The sequence below is a fragment of the Dipodomys merriami genome, unplaced genomic scaffold (assembly GCF_024711535.1).
Source record: "Dipodomys merriami isolate MVZ:Mamm:240054 unplaced genomic scaffold, mDipMer1.0.p SCAF_1068, whole genome shotgun sequence".
Lineage (NCBI taxonomy): Eukaryota > Metazoa > Chordata > Mammalia > Rodentia > Heteromyidae > Dipodomys > Dipodomys merriami.
Genome location: NW_027202347.1, coordinates 127,974 through 144,962, shown reverse-complemented (window position 1 = coordinate 144,962; position 16,989 = coordinate 127,974). Strand labels below are relative to the sequence as shown.

Below are 16,989 nucleotides of genomic sequence, written 5' to 3'. Positions count from 1 at the left end.
GTGTTGGGCCCGAACTGATCAAGAGGACCTCCTAACCAAGGCCCAACTCACTCACTCTGGATCTGCTACTGCTGCTGTGGGGCGTGGGGTGTTGTGGAACCCTGCCGTGACAGGAGTCAGCGGACCAATTTGGGAGATCTCCACTTCGTAACTGTCAGGCCTGCATGTGTTTTGTTTGTATTATTTATTGTTTTTTTGGACTGTACGACTGACGGGACTGGAAACCATGGGCAACCCTCCATCTAGCCCCCTAGACTTACAAAAAGAAACTAAGAAAGAGGAAAAGAAATTGTACCCCCCCGCTTTTTCAGGGAGATGATTTGGAAGAAGAAATATTCCTCCCCCATACTCCCCTTCCCAGGTTCCTTCTGTGGAGCCTGAGAATATTCAAGAGGAGAAGGCAGCTATAGAACCAGCAGCCAAACACTCGGCACCTGCCCTTAAAGTTTCTGAGGGGCCAGTCACTCGACGATGCCATCTAATGCAGCTGTTTTTCTCTTATGCACTGTAGATCCTGTGGATGTGGATGGTAGAGAGAAATCCCAAAAATGGCCATTTTCTACCAGTGATATATACAATTGGTTTGCCCAAAATGCCCCCTTTTCTGAGAAACCCCAGAATTTAATTCGTTTATTTGAAACTATTCTCTTTACTCATCAGCCCACTTGGGATGATTGTAGTCAGCTTTTGCAGGTACATTTTACCACTGAAGAGAGAGACCATATCTGAGAGGCATCCTGGAAACATATCCCTGGGCCCACAGGAGTGCCCATCACAGATCCTGCCTTGATCGCTGCCTATTTTCCTGAGATCTGACCAACATGGTACTATAATATTGTTGAAGTTAGGAAGTGACTCCTCCTCTATCGCCAGGCTCTGTTGGCAGGTCTCAAGTTGGCAGCTCACTGACCTATTAACATGGCCAAAGTTTATGATGTTAGACAGGGAGGAAGTGAACGTCTGGCAGCATATCTTGAGAGGCTCATGGAAGTTTTTAGTCAAAACCTTGAGACCCAGGAGTCGACTCAGATGATTATGTTTGCCTATATAAATCAAGCTGCACCAGACATAAAGCCAAAGTTGCTGGCTCTACACAGACTTGGTGAAAAGTTTATTAGGGATCTAGTAGCCATGGCGGAAAAGGTTTACAATAAGAGAGAGACAGAGGAGCAAAGACAGGAAAGGAAGGATAGAGAACATGAAATTGAGCGTGAAAAGAGAGACTTGGCCAAAGAAAAGAGGCCAGACTTGTTGGACTTGCCACTATGGCATACCGAACATACCTGGTTCACAGATGGCAGCAGTTTCATTCAAGATGGAAAAAGGTACGCGGGTGCAGCAGTCACCATAGACACTGAGATAGTGTGGGCAGAAGCACTCCCTAAGGGAATGTCTGCACAAAGAGCAGAACTAGTGGTGCTAACAAAATCCCTAGAGATGGGAAAAGAGCAGAGACTAAACATTTACACAGACAGTCAGTATGTTTTTGCCACCATGCATGTGCATGGAGCCATTTACCAAGAGAGGGGGCTGCTGACAGCTGAGGGAAAGGCTATTAAAAACAAACAAGAAATTTTAAGCCTCATCCCTGCCTTATGGGAACCAGCAAATATTGCCATTATGCACTGCCGAGACATCAAAAGAGAACTGATTCTTTTTTTTTTTTTTTTTTGGTCGGCTTGAACTCAGGGCCTGGGCACTGTCCTTCAGCTCTTCACCTCAATGCTCTACCACTTGAGCTTCAGCACCACTTCCGGTTTTCTGGTGGTTTATTGGAGATAGGAATCTCACGGTCTCTCCTGCCCGGGCTGGCTTTGAACCGTGATCCTCAGATCTCAGCCTCCTGAGTAGCTAGGATTACAGGCATGAGCCACTAGCGCCCGGCAAAAGGGAACTGATTCTATAACCAAAGGACATAACTTGGCTGATCAGGCAGCTAAGGAGGCGGGCCTCCAGCCCAGAGCAGAAGTACTGACTCTAGTAGATCCAGGGCCATGAGATTTGCCTCATGAGCCTCGGTACTCCCAAGAAGATTGGAGTGGATAAAGAAAATTCCCATGGTCTATAAAACCCGGGCTGTTGAAAAACTGGGGAGGGGAAACTTATCTTGCCACAAAGGTTAGGAAAGGGGATACTTAAGAAAATCCATTGGACCTCTCACATGGGAACCCGAAGAATGCAGGACTTGCTCCGACTCAGAAGTAAAAATTAGGCAAGGAAATCAACTCATTGAGGACATTGTTAAAAATTGTAAAGCCTGTCAGCTCACCAATGCCCCCACTCAACCGGTTACAAAAGAAGCTTGCCTCCATGGAGATAGGCCAGGTGTGTATTGGAAAGTAGACTTCACAGAAAATAAAACTGGAAAATTTGGATATAAATATTTGCTAGTTTTTGTTGGGTTGAAGCTTACCCAACAAAGCATGAGACCGTGAACGTCATGGCTAAGAAGATCCTGGAAGAAATCCTACCCAGGTATGGCTTTCCATCCACCATCGGGTAGGATAATGGACTGGCCTTCATCTCAAAAGTAAGTCAGGGAATAGCCGCAGCACTGGAGATGGATTGGAAATCGCACTGTGCTTATAGACCCCAGAGTTCAGGGCAGGTGGAAAGAATGAATCAGACTCTAAAAGAGACCATAACTAAATTGGCTTTGGAGACTGGCGCAGACTGGGTATCGCTCCTTCCTTTTGCCCTGTTTAGAGTAAGAAATTCACCCTATCAGCTTGGCTTTACTCCTTTTGAAATAATGTATGGACACCCTCCACCCATTATCCCTAGCCTTCAGACTGAATTGCTTGCTGATTTGAGTGATACTGAATTTCAATGTAAACTTGACTATCTACAGCTTGTCCACAAAAATGTGTGGCCCCAGTTTAGAGCATTATATGATTCTGCCTCTATTCTTACCCCCCCCCATTCGTTTAAACCAGGGGACTGGGTGCTTGTTCAAAGACACAACCTGAGATCTCTGGAACCACGGTGGAAGGGACCTTACATGGTGCTACTGGCTACTCCTCCTGCCCTTAAAGTAGATGGCATTGCTGCTTGGGTCCACTGCACCCATTCCAGACCAGCTGACCCCTTTGCCCTGGACGACCAGGGGAAACATGGGAAGTCTCCAAGCATCCTAACCAACCATTTTGCATATGCCTCAAGAAAAGAAAAATGGACTGATTGTTATTGTTATTGTTGTTTATGGCTACTGTCAGAGAGGGACTAGAAATATAAGAACTCATTCAAGATCGAGTGCTGTTGGAGTTAATTTTGGGCAGGAGCCACAAGATTGTGTCTCAGGACCATAAGTCAAGCGGGGTGGGGCGGGGCAGGGAATGAATGGTTATGAGGCAGTGACCATTTGTTGCTTGTTTCAGCTAGCAGAGCAACACCTGGTGGTACATAGGGTTGTGAGCCTTTATAAGCCCTGCAAGTCCTTATCTCAGGGCTCTCTTCCTAGTCTCCGCTGTGTCGGAGTGTAGGAAGAGGCCTGAGCTGCAGCCCATCTAAATAAAAACTTAAAACAGTTGTAAAGTCTGACCCTTGTGTTCTTTTTGGTGGGGGTCCTGCGATCTGGGCACAACAGTATTATAGTATTTGGATCTATTTTATTCTTTAAGTCTGAGAGTATTTGCTTAACATATTTGTGTGCACCAGTATTTGGGTAATATAAGCTAATTATGGTTATATATTCTTCTTGGATTGTTCCCTGTATAAGTATGTAGTATCCTTCTTTTTCTATTTGTATTGATTTTAATGAAAAATTTATTTTGCCAGATATCATGATAGCTACTCCTGCTTTCTTGCTGGGAATATTTGCATGGTAGATCTTACTCCAACCCTTCACTTGGAGTTTGTTTTTATGTTTGGCTGTGAGGTGGGTCTCCTGAAGTCAACAGGTGGATAGGTCTTGTTTTCTGATCCAATCTGCAGTTCTTTTTCTTTTTATTGATGAATTGAGTCCATTAATATTTATGATTATTATAGAGAGATGCATTGTGTTTCCTGTCAATTTCCTGCTTTCCTAAGTTTTTCTTCTTTCCTTTCTTCCTGAGCTTATTAAGTCAGACTTCTAGTGATATCTGCTGATGTGAATTTCTGTTCATGATTGCTTTCTTCAGGTTGTGTTCCCCATATTAATATTCTTTGTAATGATAGCTTATTGTTTATGAATCCATTTATTTTTTTCTTTATTTTTACAAATTTTAGTTTCTCCATTGGATGTGATTGCTAGCTTTCCTGGTTAAATCAGTCTGCGCTGGCAGTTATTGATTCTCAAGGCTCGGATCATACTTTCCCAGGCCTTTGTTGCATTCAGTGTAGAGAGATCTGTAGTGATTCTGATTTTTTTACCATTATAGTATAGTGGTACTCTACACAATCAGCAGAGTTTCTCTAGTAACAAACTATAAAAATGATCGCTGAAAGTGGTCTTAATGCCATCTCTTTATTTACCTGGAATAGCACACTTCCAACAAATATAATCGTTTTTTAAACTTAAATTAATAATCACATTTTAGTGCATAACAATTCCTTTTGTATATTTTTATTAGCATCAGTTAGTTGCAGAGGAACAATTTGACATGTCCATACTTATACCATGCACTTTCATTAGACTCAATCCCTCCTCTCTCCCTCTTTTCCCTTCTACCTTTCCCAAACCAATCACAACAAGCTTCATTATCCATTATACACACGTGAGCATAGAGTAGTTTGATCTTATTTACTCTCCTTTTCCTTCTCCCTTCCCCTTGCCACTAGTACCTATACCCTGGATAAGACCTGTTTTTCCTGATTGTCATTCGCTTGTTTCAGTGTATGGTTATTATTCAAACGGGTTTCACCATGCCCTTTTACATGTGTGTAATTTACTCTATTGCTATCCTCTTTTGCTCTAATTTTCTCCTATCTCCAGTACTATCTATTACTCAAATGCTTTCACTGAATTTCATTCTGCTCTCTTCACAGGTGCACTGTATTTCTATATTGTTCATCAGCTAACATTTGTTTTTCCTTTCCTCTATATCATTCCTCAACAATCCCCTAAATTACAAACATTCTTTATGTGTTTATGTATATGTTATCTTTTTAGGTCTAGCATGAACATATGAGAGAAAACATTTGACCTTTGTCCTTCTGAACATGGCTTACTTCAATTAATGTGTTCCCAGTTCCAACCATTTCTTCTTTCTTCTATTTAGAAATAAAATACATTTTCTTTCTTAAAAACTCTATTGTAAAGGTGATGTCCACAGGGGTAGTATAATTCAGGTAATGAGTACATTTTCTTTCGAACGGGGTCACCCCATCCGTCATTCTCTCCCAGTTTTCCACCTTCTGACTTCTCTCCCCCCAAAAGTTGTATAGTTCATATCCAACTGCAGATTGGTTTTCCTATTGTCCCACTATTTCTGTGTTCCCCCTTCCCAAATCAGATGAGCTTATATACAAGATGAAGGTTGCAGAAATCTTATACAACAACGGAAGGGAATGAAAGAAAGAAGATTGGCATCAATATTCATCAAAGAAATGTGTCTATAGTTCTCTTTCTTTGATGAGTCCCCAACTGGTTTTGGGATGAAGGTGAAGGTTATGATGGCTTGACAGAATGTGGTCGGTAGTGAACTTTCTCTTTCAATTTCATTGAAGAGTTGGAGGAGTATTGGTGTGGGCTCTGCAATGAAGGACTTGTAGAATTCTGCTGTAAAACCATCTGGTCGTGGACTTTTCTTAGATGGGAGGGCTCTTATTGCTGTTTCTATTCCAATGCTTAATATGGGCCTGTTGAGATGGTTTAACTCATCTTGGTTTAGTTTTGGCATGTCAATATTTGCTGGGAAAAGGTCCAGTTTTGCCAAATTCTGAAACTTATTAGCATAAAGTTTTGAAAAGTATTCCCTTAAAATGTTCTGAATCTTGGTTGTTTCTGTGGTGATGTTTCCATTCTCATCTCTGAGTTTATTTATTTAGGTGTGTTCTCTTCTTTTTCTGATAAGATTTGCTAAGGGTGTGTCAATTTTGTTAATTTTTTCAAAGAACCAACTCTTTGTTTTGTTGATTCTTTCTATAGTTTTTTTGGATTCTAATTCATTTAATTCTAATTTAATTTTAATTATTTCTTTCCATCTACTCGATTGGGGTTTATATTCCTGCTCTTTTTCAAGGAGGTTCATATGTCTCATTAAATTGTTGGTTTCAGATCTCTCCAATTTGTTGATGTAGGAACTCAGAGCTATAAACTTGCCTCTGAGTACTGCCTTTACTGTGTCACAGAGGAGCTGGTAATTTGTGTGCTCATTTTTGTTAAATAACATGAACATTTGAATTTCCTTTCTAATCTCTTCCATGAATCACTCGTGATTCAGCAGTGTGTTGTTCAGCCTCCATGTGTTACCGGACTTTATTTGGTGGCTTTTGGTGTTGAGTTCTAACTTTATTCCCTTGTGGTCTGAGAGAATGCAAAGTATAACTTCCTTTGTGGCCTAAAATGTGGTCTATTTTAGAAAATGTTCCATGTGCTGCTGAGAAAAACGTGTATTCTGATGCTGCTGGGTGAAATATTCGGTAGATGTCTGTTAAAACTAGTTGATCTATGCAGTTGTTTAGACCTGCGGGTTCTCTTTTGAGATTTTGCCGAGTTGATCTATCTAGTGGGGAGAGTGGTGTGTTAAAATCCCCAACAATTAATGTCTTTGGATCTATGTGGGATTTGAGGGAACGTAGTGTTTCTTGGATAAATTTGTGTGCTCCTTTGTTTGGCGAAAGATACTTAGAATTGTAATATCCTCCTGAAGGAGAGATCCATTAATTAATCTGTAGAGACCTTCTTTATCTCTTCTCACAAATTTTAAGTTGAAGTCTATTTTATCTGGTATTAGGATTGCAATTCCCGCCTGATTATGGAGGCCGTTTGCTTGGTAGATTTTGTTCCAGCCTTTCACATTGAAAATGTGTTTGTTTTTAGGGGCAAGATGTGACTCCTGAAGGCAGCATATACAAGGATCTTGTTTTTTAATCCAACTAGACAGTCTATGTCGCTTAATTGGAAAGTTAAGTCTGTTAATGTTGATAGAAAGGACTGAGAGGTATTTGGGAGTTCCTGCCATGTTATCCACCTTCTTGGGGGCTGCAAAAACTGGGTTCTTCCTATGGTTCTTGGATTCTCAGTTTGTGTGCAGTTTCTTGGCCTTTATTGTGGTCTCCCTGGTTTTAAGAATCTTTTGTAGGACTGGTTTGTTGGAGATATATTGTTTCTTTTTTTTTTTCTTTGCTATGGAAGGTTTTTATTTGGCCTTCAGTTATGAAGGAGAGTTTAGCTGGGTACAGTATTCTTGGTTGATAGTTGTTTGTTTTTAGGGCATGGCATACATCATTTCAGGCTCTTCTTGCTCTCATTCTCTCTGCTGAGAAATCTGAGGTGATTTTAATTGGTTGCCCTTTATAGGTGATTAATCTTTTCTCCTTGACAGCTTTAAGGATCTTTTCCTTGGTCTGAGTTGATCCTGTGTGGATTATAATGTTGCAGTGGGGTGTCCTATTCTCGTCTTGTCTATTTGGGGTTCTAAAAGTTTCTTGTATCTGAATAGGCCTATCTTTTTGCATGTTTGGGAAGTTCTTTGCTAGGATCCTGTTAAACAAATTTCCTAGACCATTAACTTCTATTTCTAGGTGCTCCTCTACACACATTATCCTCAGATTATTCCTTTTGCTTGTGTTTTCCAAGTGTTGGATAGATCTATCATATTTCTTGGACTTGTCTTGGATGATTGTATGTTATCAGTATGTTATCAGTAATGGATCTTCAGACTCTTACACATACTTGATACATAGGACTCCAAGTGAGAAATTTAGTTTTGCCATTTAATCACTAGAGGGAAAGCAAACCAGGCAAAAATATACTTTAAAATAAACAGAAATGTGCTTATTATTAGTCAAATAAAAACATGTACTTTTTTGATATATCATGTAGAAAAAGCTTATAATGTTCTCAGTGGATGCCTCATGTCACAGGACAATTTCATTTTGACACTAGATGCTAATCCTCAGATAGATCTAGTTGTTTCAGTGCCTAGAATATACCCAACATCTTAAGAAATGTTTGTCAACAAACTTCAAATAGTATCTCTTCTGCCTGTGAAATCAGAAAGAAAAGAGGTGGAATAGAGCAGAAAGATAGGTAACAACTTACCTCTTCCAATTCCTACTTTTAAAAAAATCCTGTAGCAATTATTACATAAAATTCAATTTTTTCAGTAAAAGTGTGTTGAAACTCACCACTTGTTCAGAGGTTAACAGAGCTGAAATGAGAGACCAGATCACTGCTATTTTGAAACACAACAGATTCAAAGGGAAATTTCTTCACAGAAAAACAAAGATACTGAAATCACCTAACAGAACTTAATTCAGAGCATTAGAAAGTTTTATTTAAGCTAATAAGTGGAGTAGAAATTATCCATACCTCACATTTGATAATGAACCAGAAATAGTATTAAATAAATCCAACTTATCCCAGTTATTTTGGCATATAATAGCTTTACGTTATATCTTTAATCTAAAGAAGATAAAGAGTTAGCTAGTGGCAAAAAGCTTGCCTAGCAAAGGCAATGTTAGAGGTGGTGGTCAAACAGACTTATTACTTATTACTTATTACTTATTACTTGGGAGATTGAGGCAGAAGGATCATGCTTTTGAGGCTACCCTAGGTTATTCAGCAAGCTCTTACTAAATAAAAACGTGGAAAAATTATAAACTCTTTTTTGCTGTCCTTTTTAGGAGTGTAAGAATTTAGTTATTCTGAAACTTTGTGTATATTGTAGAACTACATAAATTGAACAAGTAAGGAAATGTATTTATAGTGGGAACAAAATTTCTCATTATAGATGGGCATTACAAATGGAATATTGATAGTAAAGGAAAAATTCTATGAAGTCTGGATTAGAATGTAAAGCTTAGTAGAAGTTTGAATGCATGGACATATTTTGTGTTTTCTAGCTTTCTTTACTAAAGAAAATTAATTAAACACATTATCAAGCACTCAAATCTTTTTTCCTTAGTACCTTTCCACACTAATAAGATCTAGAGTTCCTATAAATATCTGGGGACACCACAAAAGAATATGGCAATTGATCAATTCTAAAAAAGTCCCATTTGGCCATATCTATGAAAATGTAAGTAGACAATAATCCATTGGATAGAATAAGAATCCAAGGCTACACATTGGTTCTTCCAAAAGTGCAAGACACCAGTGATGATAGACAGACAGACAGACAGATAGATAGATAAATAGATAGATAGATAGATAGATGGCTATGTGGGTAGATGTATGGATAATTATATAAATTAGATAGTAAATAGATGTGAAGAAAAGGCTTCTTTTTACAGTAGAAGTGTGACACTGAATACATCAGAGAGAACAATGTAGTTAGAAATTTACCATTTTATATTTATAATAAATGCTAAGAGATAAGTCAGACAAAATTACTGGCTGCTAAGTGAAAAGCCTTTGGAGGAAAGGGACTACTGGAAAGAGGATGGATCTTCTGTGATCTTGCCCCTGGTAAAATGCCTATGTTTGTGTGTGTGTGTGTGTGTGTGTGTGTGTGTGTGTGTGTGTGTGTGTGTGTGTGTGTGTGTGTGTGTGTATTTGTAGAATTTGAACTTCTGTTTCAAAACCCTCTATGAGAATGACTGGAGTTTTCCCTCATAGGTTGATGCAGGAGAAAGTGTGCCTGTCTTCATGCCACACCAGTGCATACTCAATGTAACATGTGGTGCATGACCATTGGTTCTGTTATACAATATAGGACCTAAGCCTTGCACCTGCTAGCTTTTCAAGGACTTACATAAGTGCTGGAAGCATAAAAATACTTTGAAATTAGTTTCGAAATATGAAACTGACTAAAGTCAAAGTCCAGAAATAACTAATGAAATATTTAAATTAGTTATGTCAACTTCATTCTTAGTATTTATAATCATTAATTTTATATGTAAAAAGCAATTTTTAAGCTAAGATTTACAGGGGTGAGCCACTAGTGCCCAACAGAACATACACCTTTAATAGTCAAAAACTTTGAGACACACAAGTTTCAAGCTAACCAGAACTTAACACTCCAACTCTTGGCTGCCTAATCCCTCTACAAAATCCCAATGTCTTCCCTCTGCTTTAGAGTTGGGGGTTGAAATACTCATAGTTTTATGTCTGTATATTTACTTGATATTTTCATGGGGGTCATTCCTCTCTATAATGTTATGATATAAAGTTTAATTACCAAAGCAATCAGAAGGGATACTTTCCACCAAACCCTTAAGCCCTATCACACTCTCAGTTTCCATATCTATGTGCAGTGTGTGTGATTGTGTGTGTGTGTGTTCCCTTTTTTCCCAGTACTGGGGCTTGCTGAGTGCTTTCCCTTGCTTTTTTTCATTCAAGGCTGGCTCTCTGCTCTCTACCACTTAAACCACTCATCTACTTCTTGTTAATCAGAAATAATTTCACAGGCTTTCCTGTCTGGCTAAGCTCCAAATCAGGATCCTCAGATTTAGTCTCCTTAGTAGCTGTGATAGCAGGCACGAGCGCTTACATATATTTTATCTATTGTTCTAGTTCCCATTGCATATAAATCTTCCTCTTATACCCCTTCTCTTGTCCATTGTATAGAGATCTCTAATTTCATTATGCTTATCTTTCTTTTGTTTTAGAATTAATTGAGAAAATGTTTTGAAATCAGTTCTAAATTTTACACATTTTTTCTATTCCTTATGGTTATAATTATAGTCCTATTCCTTATGGCTATAATTATGGGATATAATTTTGTTAATTGTGTATCATTCTTATCTTTTATGAAGATTTAAAGAAAGTTATTTAGGTCCTAAAAAGCTTTGTTCAATGCATTGTTTGACATATTTCATGTATTTTGGAGCCAGTTATTTATTGAAAATTGAGTATCACATGCAGATCTAGAGAACAAAGAGATTTATGTCGTAATTGAAGACATGAGTTTCTAGGTAACATTCATGTGAGTCTTAAAACCCTCATAAATGTGAGGCTTAAAATCCTCACATTGTAAGTAATTAACACATTCAATGTGAGTGTTTTGGATGAATTATTTAAGCCTTAGTTTTGTTAGCGCTAAATGGGAATAATGATACCAGCTTCATAGAATTGGAAACGGCTGAACACTCCTAACCTGAACATCTAAAGTCCAAAATACTTGAATCCAGAGCTTTCAGAGTATTGACACGACCTCACAAGAGGAAAATTCCCAATTGCCTCTGATGTAATTCAGCGAAAATGAAGGTACACACACACACACTGTATATATATATATATATATATATATATATATATATATATATATATATATAAAATCACCTCAGAATATGTACATTGTATATGAAACAGTAAATTTCATATTTTTATTTCAATCTTGTCCTAAAAGATACATGCAAACACACACACATGTAGAAATATTCCAAAATCCAATCACAGATCTGAAATCTAAAACACTTCTGATGCCTAACATTTCAAAGAAAGGATAGTTAATCTATATAATTGAAATAATAGAAATGAAACACTTGACCATTGAGTTGAAACCACTTATACAATAATAAAAAATGTTAATTAGAAATAAAATTAATTTAAAAATGAAACATTCAATTCACAATAAGCACTTAATGAACAGTAGTTACCTATATCATTAATGCCATCGTCATAATTAACATTTTCAGTGTATCTAAAATTTTTGAAAGCACTGCTCAAGAGGAACAGAGTATGTATATACCTAGTTCTGTAGCTCTATAACAGAGAGTTCTCACATACCAGAGGAATATCACTTCTTTTAATTTCATGACTATTGTTATACCCAACCCTTTACAAGTACTCTGTATTCTTAGAACCAATCAATCAAGTTGAAATAATTTGTTTTTACAATCAGTTCAATTTCTTTCAAGTCTGTAATTTTCCAGAATACTTTTGTAACTTATCTATTGTGTTATCTTTGGAGACAGAGTGATTTCAAGTGAAGTATTACAATGGAATGACATTTTTATCATTATCTTTGTTTTAGTAGATAATAAATATAGTAGGCATAGATAGATTAATATTAGAAATTCTTAAAGTGCCTAACAAAAATTATATCAATCACTTGCTCTATTATGGCTAGAAATTTTGAGGAAAATGTACTATTGACTGAATACTCCTTAAAAGTTTCAGTTATGACAATGTATTGTTTTCTTCCTTTTTTATAGTCTATCCTTTATCTGACATCTTAGTGATCTTTTAAAAGGCAAATTTTTAAACCTATTTTATTTTATTTTTATTGTGAAAATACCATACAGAGGAGTTACAATTACATAAGCAAGGTAATGAGTACATTTCTTATCAAGCATTGTTGCCTCATCCTTTGTTTACCCTTCCCATCCCTTCCCATCTCCCCTTCTTCCCCGCACCTCCCCGTCTTCCTCCCCCCTCCCCCGCACCAAAGTTATAAAGTTCGTTTTTCGACATAACGTCTTGTACTTCTCATTGTTGCAATGGGTCAAACTGTATCCCTATTTAAACACTTTGCTTTTTCCCTTCCCTTCCCCAAATGATACCAACATCAAATACAGTGACAGGGGTTATACCGTGGGGGAGGGACATCCAAAGCAACAAAGAAATCATCTCATAAATATATTAGAAACAATAGCAAGTAAGAAAAAAACATTTGAGTCCCTATCTTGGGGTTCATTTCACCTAACATCAACTTATCTGACCGTTTCTACTTCTGAACCAGGTACCAGAGGCTCGTATCTATAATCACAGATGCTCAGAAGGCTGAGATTTGAGGACTGAGGTTAGAAGCCAGCTAGAGGGAAAAAAAGTCCAAAGTCTCATCTTCAATTAACCAGCAGAATGCCTTGAGGATAATACCTAGCCTCTGAATTCAAGCTCCAGGCCCAGTGCACACATGCTCTGCACATATGCGTACATACGCATACACACACATGCACACACAGTGCAAATCTGACCTCATTTCCCTTGTTTACCTTTTTCTAAACTCTCATATAACAAAGCCCCCATGAGGTGTTTTCTACGATGCAATTCATCCGTATTCACCCCATGTCTCAACCAGATAGAACTATTTTCAGTTGTCAGAACATATGATATTTTACTCAGAATATCCTCCTTGCCTTGAAGGCCCTTTCACATTGTTTACTAAATTTCTCCGTGGATTGTAGGACTCAATTCTTTTCTTTTTGAATTATTTCTGTATATTTTATCAAATGAAATTGAGCTCACTGACTTGTACCCACCTACCTGCTGTTATCCTTTATTGTATAGACTTTGTATCTGTCCCATCAGCTGGAGTATTGGCTCTATGAATGCAAGGCAGAGATTTCTGCAGTGAGAGTGATTTCTCCTGTATCTTCTGATCTATATCTATATAGATTACACTTCTGGCTTGTCATACTTAATATGGCATGTCTAGGGGAAGAGATGTGGTACTTAAGGACATGTCCTTGAACTTTGCCAACCTCAGCATCCTATACTTTTTACTTTCTCATAAGCAAACTGGATATGGTAATAAAATGAGTTTATTGCTTGGCACTCAGAAAACAATATGATGTCATTATTATCCTTTGTCTGTACAATGTATTTTTTAAAATAAGATAATACATAGTCTCACTACATGAGCTATTTATTTTTAATAAAGGAATTAATGAAGATTATCAGAATAAACTAGTATAGCCAAAAGTAAATACATGAATAATATTTTTTAAAGTGATCAGAAAAAGGTGGGCATTGTGGTATATATCTGTAAGTTCAGCACTTGAGAGGCAGAAGTGGGAATTCTGATAAAGAGTTCCAGGCCAACCTAAGCAACAGGGAGACCTTATCTCAAGAAAGAAAACAGTAATCACAAACCAAATGCCTATTGAAAGCATGGTAGTCTATTCCTATATGGCATCCTCTATAGAAATGGTTCTCAAGATACGATCCCCATTCCAGCATCACATATGGGCATTGTTAGTAAAACCAGTCCTTAAAACTTACCCTAGAGTAGCTAAAACAGAAGTTCTGAAAGTGGATCTAGAGATCTGCTTTAATAAACACTCCAGATTTTTTCTAAACATACAAAGTCTTGAAAACAGTGCTATGCAGTGTGAGTATAAATAATCTACCAATAAATACACGAATATGGAAGGATCTCACAAATACAGTGTTGAATGAAAGAAACCAAACAAAAGAAAAACACATAGTACATAAATCTATTTACATATGTCTCAAAAACAGTCAAAATTAATCAGAATTGTTAGAATCCAAGTAATTATTATTGGTCACTCTGGCTACATAATTTGAAGGGCCCAATAGAAAACTAAGAGGCAGATACTCTTGTTAAAATCTAGTCCTTTTAAGTATTTAGCATTCATCTCGGGTTCTAGGATTTCTACTCTGTCAGATTCCATTTTAGAATGGGTTGATTTTTAACATCAGACTTAGTTCTTCCTCAATGTCAATGTCTGGCTGTCACTCAAAATTTTCTTCAAATATTTTTATTCTCAATAAAATATTTCATGTGACATGGTTAAACTCTCATTGGTACTTCAAATCATAACAAGAAAGCATTCCTCCACTCTACCTCTCCCACCATGTCCACTTCCTGTATGACAGTTACCTTCAACTCTAAACATCACTCCTAATATCTTCTACTCTTCTTTGTATAGGATAGTATTAAAAAAAAACTACTACTTCATTTTCAATAAATATCTGTGCTATGTGTAGGACATTTGTTTTTGGTTGGTCGTGGGGCTAGAACTCTGGGCTTGGGCGCTGTCCCTCAGCTCTTCAGCTCAAGGCAAGTACTCTACCGCTTGAGCCACAACTCCACTTCCGGTTTTCTAGTGGTTTATTGGCGATAAGAGTCTCCCGGACTTTCCTGCCCGGACTGGCTTTGAACTGTGATCCTCAGATATAATCCTCCTGAGTAGCTAGGATTACAGGTTTGAGCCACTGGCACCTAGCTTTGCTATGTTTAGAATATTATTGTCTTCTCAGAACTAGCACTGAAACTTCATCATCCAAGGCCTATTAGAAAGAGGCATTGCCTTTAGGAGGTACTTGACAGGTAAGTAGATTACAAGTCCTTGTATGTGTTTGATGAAGAGAATTCTCCCCTCCTTGCCCTTAGATCTCCTATAGTGAAGATAGAGCACCCCTCTTAGAAGAGTGCAGTGACAAGATATCATCTTGGAAACAGAGAGCCCGGGTCCTAACCAAAAGAGACCTTGAGCTTGGATTTCCTAGCCTTCAGAAAAAATGCTATTATTTCATAAAAAGCAACAAAAAAGGCATTCAAAGTTCATAAATGATAGGATATTTTTATCAGTAGGGATTGTATTTTATTTCTAAGAACAAGTTCCTGCTGTGGTGTCATATCTAAACTCCTAGACTATAGTTCCAAGTCTGGAAACCTAGCACTACGTTTATTTTCAATGAGTCACTTGTTCCCTTCATTGCATTTATCAATGGTAACAACAGGAAAACTCTGGAACATTATGGGAAAGATGGTGGAACTAGTTTTGTTGCATTTTTGAGGTAGGAGTCACATAAAAATGATTCAGAACAAGTCCACAAACAGTCATAAAGTCTTGAGAAATAACATTGTCTGCTTTTTTTCTTTTTTTTATACTGAGTTGTTAAAGCTGACAACACTGCCTTGTATTTTTCAATTAACACTTACATGGAAGAAAACCTTGCAAGTGAAAATTTACAAAAAGCCATCCCCCCAAATGGTTGAAATATTCTAATAGCAGCAGAGGAAGACTCTGAATCATAGAAGGCATCTGATCCTTGAGACAAGAAAAAAAATTGGCAGACAAGAGCTAAATAATATGACGAATCTTGTTTACCTTGAAACAGCAGAGAATGAAGTAATTTATCTAGAAATACATGAAGTACTTGCAGACCCAGTTTACTACTCTTATTAGAGACCATAATGTAATATACTACCATAAAAAATCTAATAGACATAGTCTTGTTATTCTAAGGCTAGACGTCTAGGACAAACAGAAGTTCCAAGAATTTGAAGCCTATTTAAAATGCAGTCCAAATGACAGCCATGTTCTATAGAAAGTGGGTTCAAAGACAAAGGAGGAAGAGCACTGTGACTGTGAGCATCACAGGCAGGTAATGGAAGAAAATGCCAAAAGAAAATGCCAAAAAAAGCAGGAACCTGAATACGTTTCATTCATGGACTGTCTAATATGCAACAGGCTCAAACTTAATTTTGGAAGCCATAAACATCAATTGCTGGTTGCATTTGCAAGAATTCTGTCCCGGCAATCTGAGGATGACATTTTTTGTTGAAAGTGACATTCTTTCAGAAGAATAAACAGATGTTATAGACTATTAAGAATGTTAACAGATGTTATAGATGTTAAGGATTAAGAAGACAATGATCTCGTTTTCTTATTGTGAAAATACTGTACAGAGGGGTTACAATTACATGGGCAAGATAATGAGTACATTTCTTACTAAGCATTGTAGCTTCCTCCTTTGTTTCCCTTTCCTATCCCTTCACATCCTCTCCCCACCACCCCGCCACCTCCACCAAATTCACCGCTCCCTATACCCCCATCACCAAAGTTGTAAAGTTAATTTTTCGATATAATGACTTGTACATCTCATTGTTGCAATGGGTCAAACTGTATCTCTATTTAAACGATTTGTTTGTTCCCTTCCCTTCCACAAATTATACCAACATCAAATACAGTGAAAGCAGGGGTTATAGTATGGGGGAGTGACATACAAAGCAACAAAGAAATCATCTTACAAATATGTTAGAAACAATCACATGAAAGAAAAAAATTGAATATATATCTTAGGTTTCATTTCCCTAACATCAACATAACTGACCTTTTCTGCTTCACTCAGACATATACTAGTTATTGCAAATAAGGGAAACTATGGGACCTTTGTTTCTTTGTGCCTAGATTACTTCACTTAAT

General features: G+C 37.5%; 1 pseudogene; it reads left to right on the top strand.

The window, feature by feature from the left end:
* The first annotated feature begins 1,198 nt into the window (after positions 1 to 1,198).
* Positions 1,199 to 16,989, top strand: part of LOC138814811 (tubulin beta-2 chain-like) — a 96,382-nt pseudogene continuing 80,591 nt past the window's right edge.